The sequence below is a fragment of the Anomaloglossus baeobatrachus genome, chromosome 4 (assembly GCF_048569485.1).
Source record: "Anomaloglossus baeobatrachus isolate aAnoBae1 chromosome 4, aAnoBae1.hap1, whole genome shotgun sequence".
NCBI lineage: Eukaryota > Metazoa > Chordata > Amphibia > Anura > Aromobatidae > Anomaloglossus > Anomaloglossus baeobatrachus.
This window is the reverse complement of record NC_134356.1, coordinates 202,959,951-202,974,556: the sequence shown is the minus strand read 5'-3', so window position 1 is coordinate 202,974,556 and position 14,606 is coordinate 202,959,951. Positions and strand designations below refer to the sequence as shown.

The window sequence follows — 14,606 nt, the reverse complement described above, 5'->3', positions numbered from 1 at the left end:
CATTTTTAATAATTTCAACCAGTCACTTAATGAGGTTATAACTCTGGAACACTTCAATGGATCCCTGTGATTCTGAGTTTTTCTTTTGTGACATATTGTACTTGATGTTAGTGGTAAATTTAGGATATTTTTTGCACTTATTTGTGAAAAAAAATGGAAATTTTGCAATGTTTAATCTAAAACCAGAAAATTATATCACACAAAATGGTTAATAAATAACATTTCCCACATGTCTACATGAGCACAATTTTTGTGAAACTTAACAAAAAAAAATTAGGAAGTTAGAAGGGTTTAAAGTCTATCAGCAATTTCTCATTTTTCCAACAAAATTTGCAAACCAATTTTTTTTAGGGAGCACATCACATTTGAAGTGACTTTAACCCTGCTGGTCTGTCCACATTTATGATACACTTGTACTGTTTCGGGTCAATATGAGCCGACCTATTAAAATCTTTGATTTTTAGCTACTGTAAGGGGTACTTTGTTGCGACATCGCTACTGCGATATCGTCGTGGTCAAATCGAAAGTGACGCACATCCGGCGCCGGTAACGACGTCGCAACGTGTAAAGCCTAGATGCACTGATAAACGATCGCAAAAAAGTCGAAAATCGGTGATCTGTGTAGCATCGGTCATTTTCATAAGGTCGCACCAATAGGAGATACGATGTTGTTCCTCTTTCCTGCGGCAGCACACATCGCTGTGTGTGAAGCTGCAGGAGCGAGGAACATCACCTGCCCTGCCTCCACCGCCAATGCGGAAGGAAGGAGGTGGGCGGGATGTTACATCCAGCTCATCTCCGCCCCTCCGCTTCTATTGAACGGCTGCCGTGTGACGCCGCACGACCCGCCCCCTTAGGAAGGAGGCAGATCGCCGGCCAGAGCGACGTCGCAGGGCAGGTAAGTGCATGTATAGCTGCCGTAGCAATAATGTTCGCTACGGCAGCTATCACAAGATATCGCATGTGAGACGGGGGCGGGTACTATCGCGCTCAGCATCGCTAGCATCGGCTAGCGATGTCGCAGCGTGCAAAGTACCCCTTAAGTGTTTTATTTGAATACCTAATTCATTATTAACCCCTTAGTGACGGAGCTAATTTTCACCTTAATGACCAGACCAAATTTTGCAATTCTTACTAGTGTCACTTCATGAGGTTATAGCTCTGGAATGCTTCAACCGATCCCAGTGATTCTGAGATTGTTTGTTCGTCACATATTGGACTTCATGTTAGTACCATATTTAGGACAATATTTTTGTGTTTATTTATGAAAAAAAATTAATTTTGGCAAAAATTTTGAAAATGTAGCAATTTTCAACTTTTGAATTCCTTTCTCGCCTTTTTCATTGGGGGACACAGACAGTGGGTATTATGGTGTTTCCAGGGAGGCGTGACACTAGATTTGCAAAAGTGTTAGCTCTTCCCCCCACAGCTTATACCCTAGCTAGGCAGGAAACTAGCTCAGTTTTTTTCTAGTGTCAGCAGGGAGGCTGACTGACATGTCTGGCCTGAGCTCTACCAGGTGCCTTAGGCCAGCTTATTTTGTTTTATTTTTTATTTTGTTTTTTCTTATTCATTCTATTTTTGATTATGGGGCAATACCCGGGTGCCTTGCCACCCTCGTTCCCCCCGCGTACGGGCAGAGGAAACCTGGCGTGCACAAGCCGTTAGTCTTGCCTCGCGCCCAAGTGGTCGGGTCTGCGTACCCCTCCAGGCTCCCTGGAAGCACCTCACACCAAGGTAGCTCCAGAGGGCTAAGCAGAGCCGAGGAGCTGCTTCAGCCTTGAGCCGAAGATGCGTCCCCGAGATCCCCGCATCACCGGACCGACGCGTCTTCAGACGGAGCCAGGAGCAGGTAGGGAGACAATGAGTCATCTGTCCCCTGCATCCAAACCGCCGCCTGAAAAGGCACCAGTGGGGCGATGCAGGCCGGGTGATCCCGGGTAGCCTCATTAATTTAGCCCCCGGCGTCGGCCTGCATTCTAGCTACGCTCCCTCTCACTGCTCTGGAGGCCGCTCCCTCAGTCGCAGCGGCTCTCCTTCTGATTGGCCGTCACGTTAGTCCCAGCCCTGGGACCAATCAGCCTCCGGGGGCCGTCTCACTCCTCCATGCTGCCAGGAACGCTGGACGCCATTTTCCATGTGGGGAGCAGTCACGGGTGAGATCGCCTCCTTGGCTCTGCACTTCTGCAGCACTATATACCGCTCTGCTCAGCGGTATATCGCTATCTCACTAGCGGTGTATATCAGCTATTAGCGGTATATACTGGCTCTGCCTGCAGGTATATGCCGGCTGTTTGCCAGTATATGCCATTTTGCTACGGTATATACCGGCTGTGCATAGCAGTCATTTTATAATACTGCTAGTGGCTCCTCACTCATATAACTCTATCCCTATAGGGCTGTAGGACTCTATTGCTGATATGCGTAACCGCAAGGGTGATAAGCCTTCCCAGGCGTCTTCTACGGACCGGTACTATGCCTGTACCACCTGTGGACGCTCGTTTTCTAATGGCCGAAGCTATCCACCATGCCGGGGCTGCGATGCCCCTACTACCGTGTCACAACAGACCCCGTTGCCAGACCAGGATGCCGTGCAGTCTTTGGATTCTGCTCCGGCCACCGGCCAGGCAGCACCCCCGTCTGATGACGTAATGCCTCCATGGGCTCTTCTAATGTCTAAAAGGTTAGATGACCTTGCCGCTCAGATATCCCAGCCATCCTCAGGCTCCCACAGCCTTCCCCCGGCCCAGCTCCCTCAGAGGAGCCCGCCTGCTTCGTCTGGTCCCTCCCTCTTCCCCAGAACGTAAAAAGGCTGTTTCCAAAAGGCGCTATTGCGACCTCTACGCCTCATCCGACTCGGACGATAGTCAGTCTGACCGAGGTTCCATGACCTTTAGTAGTCACGATTCTCAAGACTCTGACTCTGATTCAGATGTCCTTTCTGAGTCTAGGCATACAGAAGACACACTAATTTCGGCTGCCAATCACTCTCTGTCGATCTCTGATCAGCTTCCTGACCCGACTTCTCAGTCGGCAATCAAGCGGGCCAAGAAGCCTCCTAAAACCTTTGCTCAGGATCCAGTTTTTCGACAAATTATATCTAAACGGTGGGATCACCCTGATAGAAGGTTTAATAAAAAACCCTTCTCTTCATTCGCTTATCCCTTTCCCTCTGAAATGGTTAAGCCCTGGTCGGTACCCCCCGTTGTGGATCCGCCAGTATCCAGACTGGCTAAACACACGGTCATGCCTGTTTCAGACAACAAGTCTCTCAAGGACTCATCTGACCGCGCAGTTGATGCTGCGGTCAAATCTATTTTCCAGGCTTCGGGCTCCTCTCTCTTCGGCCTCCTGTTTGCCTTAACATGGGTCGCGAGAGCTATGGGGCTGTGCAGCAAGAACCTACGCAGGATGCTTCGCTCTTGTAATGTTCCCCCGGCGGCTTTTGAGATCCTTGATTTGTTCTCTCTAGCCTCTAATTATTTTCTTCACGACTCCCTAGATGCAGCTAGTTTGTCAGCCCTAATGGCGGCCAATGCTGTCTTTGCCCGCAGAGTCCTTTGGCTAAAAATATGGAACGCGGACAGTGCCTCCAAGAAATCCCTGTCCACACTCCCCTTCCATGGCCTGCGTCTGTTTGGCGAATCCCTGGACAAACTCATATCTGAGACGACAGGTGGTAAAAGTACCATTCTACCTCAAAAGCGGCCTGTATCCAGGAATTTTAAAAAATCTCCTTGGCGCAGGCAGTCCTTTCGGCCTGCCCTCCAAAAACCATCTGCTCAAGGATCGTCCCAACGCTCAGATCGAGGATCCGGTCCGTCAAGGGGCTCTTCTTGGCGTTCCCACTCCAAGCAACCTAAACCCAAAGGACCTCGCTCTGTACAGGCCCCCTCAGCATGACGCCAGGTATCCCTTAGATCCGACTCCTGTTGGAGGGCGGCTTCTGATTTTTCGGGATATCTGACTAGACCACACTCCCGATGCTTGGGTTTGAGAAATCGTCACCTCAGGTTACAAGATCGATTTCCATTCCCTGCCGGCCAACAGCTTTCTGCGTTCTCGTCTTCCAAAGTCCAAACCGCAAAGCCAGGCCTTATTTCAGGCCATAGCGTCTTTACAGAAAGCAAATGTTATCATTCCAGTGCCCCTGGAACAGCGCGGCAAAGGTTTCTATTCAAACCTTTTTGTCGTTCCCAAAAAGATGGCTCTGTCCGCCCTATCTTGGACCTCAAACGGCTGAACAAATTTGTACGGATTCGAACTTTCCGAATTGAATCATTGAGAGCAGTACTAGCCGCCATGGAACCTGGAACCTGGAGAATTCCTAGCTTCCATAGACGTTCAAGATGCTTATTTACACATTCCCATATGTGTCTCTCATCAACGGTTCCTTCGCTTTGCCGTAGGACACCGTCATTTCCAATTCAGGGCCCTCCCCTTTGGGCTGGCCACTGCGCCTCGGGTCTTCACAAAGGTCATGGCGGCCGTCATGTCCATTTTACACCCCAGAGGCATCCTGGTTGTTCCCTATTTGGACAACCTTCTTGTCAAAGGGAGCTCTCCAAGTTTGCTCAGAAAGCGTGCAGATTTGCCTAGACACGCTGTCAAGGCTATGGTGGCTTATCAACTTCAACAAGTCATCCCTCATTCCTCATCAGCGCATCACCTTTTTAGGTATGCTGATAGACACGGCTCAGTCCTGGGTTTTTCTTCCAGAGGACGAGATCTTCCCTGATCCGGGCCGCCCAATCCCTCCGCTCTCGCCGTCACACATCCCTTTGGAATGGAATGAGAGTGTTAGGCAAGATGGTGGCGGTCATAGAAGTCGTGTCCTTTGCCCAATTCCATCTGCGCCCTCTACAACCGGATCACAACTGGGGAGAAGAAAGCTCATGCATAATGGACGCGCAAGCCGCAAAGTGAGACCATAATACTGGAATTGTAAGTAGAAAAATATGAAATTTATTGAACAAACCCAAAACACACAATGTATTAAAATCACTTAAAACCATGAAACGTCAAAGTCCCACATCTCTCATGCTGGTAATAGGGGGTACCGCCCTGTACAACCATTCAGTGTGCAATATGTAAGCAGATTTAAATCAGAAAGTACATTATGCGCTTAAGGTAATCCCCATACATACATGAAAACTCATAGAATCTGAGTGACCGGGAGCAGAACTAATAGGCAGTCCCCAATGTTAAGCTGAATAAAACACTGTGGAACCCCCAATGTGGTAAAAGGAGGATACCTGCATGTGACACAAGACAAAGATGGAGGGGTGTAGGGGGTAACCAATAACCACAATATATGGTATATTATTCAAAATTGAAAGGCATGAAACATAGCTCTATATAAAACAATAGAAGGTATATAGGGCAACCAATGACTACACATATGATATATCATTCAGATGAAGCATAAAGAAAAATATATTCTGTATATTTATATATAGTATGCAGTTCCATTGGAGATAACCACAACACATTATATGCCATAGAGAATTGGTGCCCAAAAATCCCCCATGGTGTACATGCAGATACCTAACACAGGACTGACAAGCTCTCGGTCTGAGAGGGAGCTGAGCGCACGGCAGAGCCCAGCAAGGGGGGGGAGAGATGTGGGGAGAAGCCCCACGCGTATCGCTGGCAAGTAGCTTCGTCAGGGGAGAGTGTGTCCCGGGTTACATAAGAGAGAGTATTTATAGGCCATAGTAAATTGAAAAATCAAATGGTAATAATCAGATTAGACCAGGGGTCTCAAACTCGGCTGGGTGTATGGGCCGCACCAAGGAATAAAATAATTTGGGGGGCCGCATTCTTTGCAGGACAAAGTGACATTTTTATTGGTACCATATATATTTTTTTACACACCTTTGTATGACTGATTTTCAACATTTTTCACTTGTTTATTATAACAAATGTGCCCATTCTTTGGTTAAATCTAAAAAAAAAAATTTGATGTTAAAAAAAAGTCATGCCTTATTTTGTTTTTTTTTTACATTTTATCCCTTTCTTGTAACTAATAGTGTTACAATTATCACTATATAGAAATTATGGCCAAAGTCTTTAAGTAATGTTCCCTATCCTATAGTAATGTGCCCACCTTGTCTCCATCCTATAGTAATGACCCCAGCCTTGTCCCTATTCTATAGTAATGTCCCCATCCAATAGTATTATGCCCATCCTTGTAATGTCCCCATCTTTTAGTAATGTCCCCATCCTATAGTCATGTGCCCACCTTGTCCCCATCCTATAGTCATGTGCCCACCTTGTCCCCATCCTATAGTCATGTGCCCACCTTGTCCCTATTCTATAGACATGTGCCCACCTTGTCCCTATTCTATAGTCATGTGCCCACTTTGTCCCTATTCTGTAGTCATGTGCCCACCTTGTCCCCATCCTATAGTCATGTGCCCACCTTGTCCCTATTCTATAGTCATGTGCCCACCTTATCCCCATCCTATAGTCATGTGCCCACCTTGTCCCTATTCTATAGTCATGTGCCCACCTTGTCCCCATCCTATAGTCATGTGCCCACCTTGTCCCCATCCTATAGTCATGTGCCCACCTTGTCCCCATTCTATAGTCATGTGCCCACCTTGTCCCTATTCTATAGTCATGTGCCCACCTTGTCCCCATCCTATAGTCATGTGCCCACCTTGTCCCTATTCTGTAGTCATGTGCCCACCTTGTCCCCATCCTATAGACATGTGCCCACCTTGTCCCCATCCTATAGACATGTGCCCACCTTGTCCCCATCCTATAGTCATGTGCCCACCTTGTCCCTATTCTGTAGTCATGTGCCCACCTTGTCCCCCATCCTATAGTCATGTGCCCACCTTGTCCCCATCCTATAGACATGTGCCCACCTTGTCCCCATCCTATAGATATGTGCCCACCTTGTCCCCATGCTATAGACATGTGCCCACCTTGTCCCCATGCTATAGACATGTGCCCACCTTGTCCCCATCCTATAGTCATGTGCCCACCTTGTCCCTATTCTATAGATATGTGCCCACCTTGTCCCCATGCTATAGACATGTGCCCACCTTGTCCCCATGCTATAGACATGTGCCCACCTTGTCCCCATGCTATAGATATGTGCCCACCTTGTCCCCATGCTATAGACATGTGCCCACCTTGTCCCCATGCTATAGACATGTGCCCACCTTGTCCCCATGCTATAGACATGTGCCCACCTTGTCCCCATCCTATAGTCATGTGCCCACCTTGTCCCCATCCTATAGTTATGTGCCCACCTTGTCCCCATCCTATAGTCATGTGCCCACCTTGTCCCCATCCTATAGTCATGTGCCCACCTTGTCCCTATTCTATAGTCATGTGCCTACCTTGTCCCCATCCTATAGTCATGTGCCCACCTTGTCCCCATCCTATAGTCATGTGCCCACCTTGTCCCCATCCTATAGTCATGTGCCCACCTTTTCCCTATTCTATAGACATGTGCCCACCTTGTCCCCATCCTGTAGTCATGTGCCCACCTTGTCCCTATTCTATAGTCATGTGCCTACCTTGTCCCCATCCTATAGTCATGTGCCCACCTTGTCCCTATTCTGTAGTCATGTGCCCACCTTGTCCCCCATCCTATAGTCATGTGCCCACCTTGTCCCCATCCTATAGACATGTGCCCACCTTGTCCCCATGCTATAGACATGTGCCCACCTTGTCCCCATCCTATAGTCATGTGCCCACCTTGTCCCCATCCTATAGTCATGTGCTCACCTTGTCCCCATCCTATAGTCATGTGCTCACCTTGTCCCCATCCTATAGTCATGTGCCCACCTTGTCCCCATCCTATAGTCATGTGCCCACCTTGTCCCTATTCTATAGTCATGTGCCTACCTTGTCCCCATCCTATAGTCATGTGCCCACCTTGTCCCCATCCTATAGTCATGTGCCCACCTTGTCCCCATACTATAGTCATGTGCCCACCTTGTCCCCATCCTATAGACATGTGCCCACCTTGTCCCCATCCTATAGTCATGTGCCCACCTTGTCCCCATCCTATAGTCATGTGCCCACCTTGTCCCCCATCCTATAGTCATGTGCCCACCTTGTCCCCATCCTATAGACATGTGCCCACCTTGTCCCCATGCTATAGACATGTGCCCACCTTGTCCCCATGCTATAGACATGTGCCCACCTTGTCCCCATCCTATAGTCATGTGCCCACCTTGTCCCTATTCTATAGTCATGTGCCTACCTTGTCCCCATCCTATAGTCATGTGCCCACCTTGTCCCCATCCTATAGTCATGTGCCCACCTTGTCCCCATCCTATAGTCATGTGCCCACCTTGTCCCCATCCTATAGACATGTGCCCACCTTGTCCCCATGCTATAGATATGTGCCCACCTTGTCCCCATGCTATAGACATGTGCCCACCTTGTCCCCATGCTATAGACATGTGCCCACCTTGTCCCCATCCTATAGTCATGTGCCCACCTTGTCCCCATCCTATAGACATGTGCCCACCTTGTCCCCATCCTATAGTCATGTGCCCACCTTGTCCCCATCCTTCCATCCTATAGTCATGTGCCCACCTTGTCCCTATTCTGTAGTCATGTGCCCACCTTGTCCCCATCCTATAGTCATGTGCCCACCTTGTCCCCCATCCTATAGACATGTGCCCACCTTGTCCCCATCCTATAGACATGTGCCCACCTTGTCCCCATGTGCCCACCTTGTCCCTATTCTATAGTCATGTGCCCACCTTGTCCCCATCCTATAGTCATGTGCCTACCTTGTCCCCATCCTATAGTCATGTGCCCACCTTGTCCCCATCCTATAGTCATGTGCCCACCTTGTCCCCATACTATAGTCATGTGCCCACCTTGTCCCCATCCTATAGACATGTGCCCACCTTGTCCCCATCCTATAGTCATGTGCCCACCTTGTCCCCATCCTATAGTCATGTGCCCACCTTGTCCCCCATCCTATAGTCATGTGCCCACCTTGTCCCCATCCTATAGACATGTGCCCACCTTGTCCCCATGCTATAGACATGTGCCCACCTTGTCCCCATGCTATAGACATGTGCCCACCTTGTCCCCATCCTATAGTCATGTGCCCACCTTGTCCCTATTCTATAGTCATGTGCCTACCTTGTCCCCATCCTATAGTCATGTGCCCACCTTGTCCCCATCCTATAGTCATGTGCCCACCTTGTCCCCATCCTATAGTCATGTGCCCACCTTGTCCCCATCCTATAGTCATGTGCCCACCTTGTCCCCATCCTATAGACATGTGCCCACCTTGTCCCCATGCTATAGATATGTGCCCACCTTGTCCCCATGCTATAGACATGTGCCCACCTTGTCCCCATGCTATAGACATGTGCCCACCTTGTCCCCATCCTATAGTCATGTGCCCACCTTGTCCCCATCCTATAGACATGTGCCCACCTTGTCCCCATCCTATAGTCATGTGCCCACCTTGTCCCCATCCTTCCATCCTATAGTCATGTGCCCACCTTGTCCCTATTCTGTAGTCATGTGCCCACCTTGTCCCCATCCTATAGTCATGTGCCCACCTTGTCCCCCATCCTATAGACATGTGCCCACCTTGTCCCCATCCTATAGACATGTGCCCACCTTGTCCCCATGTGCCCACCTTGTCCCTATTCTATAGTCATGTGCCCACCTTGTCCCCATCCTATAGTCATGTGCCTACCTTGTCCCCATCCTATAGTCATGTGCCCACCTTGTCCCCATCCTATAGTCATGTGCCCACCTTGTCCCCATACTATAGTCATGTGCCCACCTTGTCCCCATCCTATAGACATGTGCCCACCTTGTCCCCATCCTATAGTCATGTGCCCACCTTGTCCCCATCCTATAGTCATGTGCCCACCTTGTCCCCCATCCTATAGTCATGTGCCCACCTTGTCCCCATCCTATAGACATGTGCCCACCTTGTCCCCATGCTATAGACATGTGCCCACCTTGTCCCCATGCTATAGACATGTGCCCACCTTGTCCCCATCCTATAGTCATGTGCCCACCTTGTCCCTATTCTATAGTCATGTGCCTACCTTGTCCCCATCCTATAGTCATGTGCCCACCTTGTCCCCATCCTATAGTCATGTGCCCACCTTGTCCCCATCCTATAGTCATGTGCCCACCTTGTCCCCATCCTATAGACATGTGCCCACCTTGTCCCCATGCTATAGATATGTGCCCACCTTGTCCCCATGCTCTAGACATGTGCCCACCTTGTCCCCATGCTATAGACATGTGCCCACCTTGTCCCCATCCTATAGTCATGTGCCCACCTTGTCCCCATCCTATAGTCATGTGCCCACCTTGTCCCCATCCTATAGTCATGTGCCCACCTTGTCCCTATTCTATAGACATGTGCCTACCTTGTCCCCATCCTATAGTCATGTGCCCACCTTGTCCCCATCCTATAGTCATGTGCCCACCTTGTCCCTATTCTATAGTCATGTGCCTACCTTGTCCCCATCCTATAGTCATGTGCCCACCTTGTCCCCATCCTATAGTCATGTGCCCACCTTGTCCCCATCCTATAGTCACGTGCCCACCTTGTCCCCATGCTATAGACATGTGCCCACCTTGTCCCCATGCTATAGACATGTGCCCACCTTGTCCCCATCCTATAGTCATGTGCCCACCTTGTCCCTATTCTATAGTCATGTGCCTACCTTGTCCCCATCCTATAGTCATGTGCCCACCTTGTCCCCATCCTATAGTCATGTGCCCACCTTGTCCCCATCCTATAGTCATGTGCCCACCTTGTCCCCATCCTATAGACATGTGCCCACCTTGTCCCCATGCTATAGATATGTGCCCACCTTGTCCCCATGCTATAGACATGTGCCCACCTTGTCCCCATCCTATAGACATGTGCCCACCTTGTCCCCATGTGCCCACCTTGTCCCTATTCTATAGTCATGTGCCCACCTTGTCCCCATCCTATAGTCATGTGCCTACCTTGTCCCCATCCTATAGTCATGTGCCCACCTTGTCCCCATCCTATAGTCATGTGCCCACCTTGTCCCCATACTATAGTCATGTGCCCACCTTGTCCCCATCCTATAGACATGTGCCCACCTTGTCCCCATCCTATAGTCATGTGCCCACCTTGTCCCCATCCTATAGTCATGTGCCCACCTTGTCCCCCATCCTATAGTCATGTGCCCACCTTGTCCCCATCCTATAGACATGTGCCCACCTTGTCCCCATGCTATAGACATGTGCCCACCTTGTCCCCATGCTATAGACATGTGCCCACCTTGTCCCCATCCTATAGTCATGTGCCCACCTTGTCCCTATTCTATAGTCATGTGCCTACCTTGTCCCCATCCTATAGTCATGTGCCCACCTTGTCCCCATCCTATAGTCATGTGCCCACCTTGTCCCCATCCTATAGTCATGTGCCCACCTTGTCCCCATCCTATAGTCATGTGCCCACCTTGTCCCCATCCTATAGACATGTGCCCACCTTGTCCCCATGCTATAGATATGTGCCCACCTTGTCCCCATGCTATAGACATGTGCCCACCTTGTCCCCATGCTATAGACATGTGCCCACCTTGTCCCCATCCTATAGTCATGTGCCCACCTTGTCCCCATCCTATAGACATGTGCCCACCTTGTCCCCATCCTATAGTCATGTGCCCACCTTGTCCCCATCCTTCCATCCTATAGTCATGTGCCCACCTTGTCCCTATTCTGTAGTCATGTGCCCACCTTGTCCCCATCCTATAGTCATGTGCCCACCTTGTCCCCCATCCTATAGACATGTGCCCACCTTGTCCCCATCCTATAGACATGTGCCCACCTTGTCCCCATGTGCCCACCTTGTCCCTATTCTATAGTCATGTGCCCACCTTGTCCCCATCCTATAGTCATGTGCCTACCTTGTCCCCATCCTATAGTCATGTGCCCACCTTGTCCCCATCCTATAGTCATGTGCCCACCTTGTCCCCATACTATAGTCATGTGCCCACCTTGTCCCCATCCTATAGACATGTGCCCACCTTGTCCCCATCCTATAGTCATGTGCCCACCTTGTCCCCATCCTATAGTCATGTGCCCACCTTGTCCCCCATCCTATAGTCATGTGCCCACCTTGTCCCCATCCTATAGACATGTGCCCACCTTGTCCCCATGCTATAGACATGTGCCCACCTTGTCCCCATGCTATAGACATGTGCCCACCTTGTCCCCATCCTATAGTCATGTGCCCACCTTGTCCCTATTCTATAGTCATGTGCCTACCTTGTCCCCATCCTATAGTCATGTGCCCACCTTGTCCCCATCCTATAGTCATGTGCCCACCTTGTCCCCATCCTATAGTCATGTGCCCACCTTGTCCCCATCCTATAGACATGTGCCCACCTTGTCCCCATGCTATAGATATGTGCCCACCTTGTCCCCATGCTCTAGACATGTGCCCACCTTGTCCCCATGCTATAGACATGTGCCCACCTTGTCCCCATCCTATAGTCATGTGCCCACCTTGTCCCCATCCTATAGTCATGTGCCCACCTTGTCCCCATCCTATAGTCATGTGCCCACCTTGTCCCTATTCTATAGACATGTGCCTACCTTGTCCCCATCCTATAGTCATGTGCCCACCTTGTCCCCATCCTATAGTCATGTGCCCACCTTGTCCCTATTCTATAGTCATGTGCCTACCTTGTCCCCATCCTATAGTCATGTGCCCACCTTGTCCCCATCCTATAGTCATGTGCCCACCTTGTCCCCATCCTATAGTCACGTGCCCACCTTGTCCCCATGCTATAGACATGTGCCCACCTTGTCCCCATGCTATAGACATGTGCCCACCTTGTCCCCATCCTATAGTCATGTGCCCACCTTGTCCCTATTCTATAGTCATGTGCCTACCTTGTCCCCATCCTATAGTCATGTGCCCACCTTGTCCCCATCCTATAGTCATGTGCCCACCTTGTCCCCATCCTATAGTCATGTGCCCACCTTGTCCCCATCCTATAGACATGTGCCCACCTTGTCCCCATGCTATAGATATGTGCCCACCTTGTCCCCATGCTATAGACATGTGCCCACCTTGTCCCCATGCTATAGACATGTGCCCACCTTGTCCCCATCCTATAGTCATGTGCCCACCTTGTCCCCATCCTATAGTCATGTGCCCACCTTGTCCCCATCCTATAGTCATGTGCCCACCTTGTCCCCATCCTATAGTCATGTGCCCACCTTGTCCCCATCCTATAGTCATGTGCCCACCTTGTCCCCATCCTATAGTCATGTGCCCACCTTGTCCCTATTCTATAGACATGTGCCTACCTTGTCCCCATCCTATAGTCATGTGCCCACCTTGTCCCCATCCTATAGTCATGTGCCCACCTTGTCCCTATTCTATAGTCATGTGCCTACCTTGTCCCCATCCTATAGTCATGTGCCCACCTTGTCTCCATCCTATAGTCATGTGCCCACCTTGTCCCCATCCTATAGTCATGTGCCCACCTTGTCCCCATCCTATAGTCATGTGCCCACCTTGTCCCCATCCTATAGACATGTGCCCACCTTGTCCCCATCCTATAGTCATGTGCCCACCTTGTCCCTATTCTGTAGTCATGTGCCCACCTTGTCCCCCATCCTATAGTCATGTGCCCACCTTGTCCCCATCCTATAGACATGTGCCCACCTTGTCCCCATGCTATAGACATGTGCCCACCTTGTCCCCATGCTATAGACATGTGCCCACCTTGTCCCCATCCTATAGTCATGTGCCCACCTTGTCCCTATTCTATAGTCATGTGCCTACCTTGTCCCCATCCTATAGTCATGTGCCCACCTTGTCCCCATCCTATAGTCATGTGCCCACCTTGTCCCCATCCTATAGTCATGTGCCCACCTTGTCCCCATCCTATAGACATGTGCCCACCTTGTCCCCATCCTATAGTCATGTGCCCACCTTGTCCCCATCCTTCCATCCTATAGTCATGTGCCCACCTTGTCCCTATTCTGTAGTCATGTGCCCACCTTGTCCCCCATCCTATAGTCATGTGCCCACCTTGTCCCCATGCTATAGACATGTGCACACCTTGTCCCCATGCTATAGACATGTGCCCACCTTGTCCCCATCCTATAGTCATGTGCCCACCTTGTCCCTATTCTATAGTCATGTGCCCACCTTGTCCCCATCCTATAGTCATGTGCCCACCTTGTCCCCATCCTATAGTCATGTGCCCACCTTGTCCCCATCCTATAGTCATGTGCCCACCTTGTCCCCATCCTATAGTCATGTGCCCACCTTGTCCCCATCCTATAGACATGTGCCCACCTTGTCCCCATGCTATAGACATGTGCCCACCTTGTCCCCATCCTATAGTCATGTGCCCACCTTGTCCCCATCCTATAGTCATGTGCCCACCTTGTCCCCATCCTATAGTCATGTGCTCACCTTGTCCCCATCCTATAGTCATGTGCCCACCTTGTCCCCATCCTATAGTCATGTGCCCACCTTGTCCCTATTCTATAGTCATGTGCCCACCTTGTCCCTATTCTATAGTCATGTGCCTACCTTGTCCCCATCCTATAGTCATGTGCCTACCTTGTCCCCATCCTATAGTCAT

At 50.1% G+C, this 14,606-nt stretch overlaps 1 long non-coding RNA gene across 1 annotated transcript in view; it reads left to right on the top strand.

The window, feature by feature from the left end:
- LOC142301362 (uncharacterized) overlaps positions 1-14,606 on the top strand; it is a 182,694-nt gene that overhangs the window by 35,600 nt on the left and 132,488 nt on the right. The gene's annotated exons all lie outside the window — the stretch shown is intronic.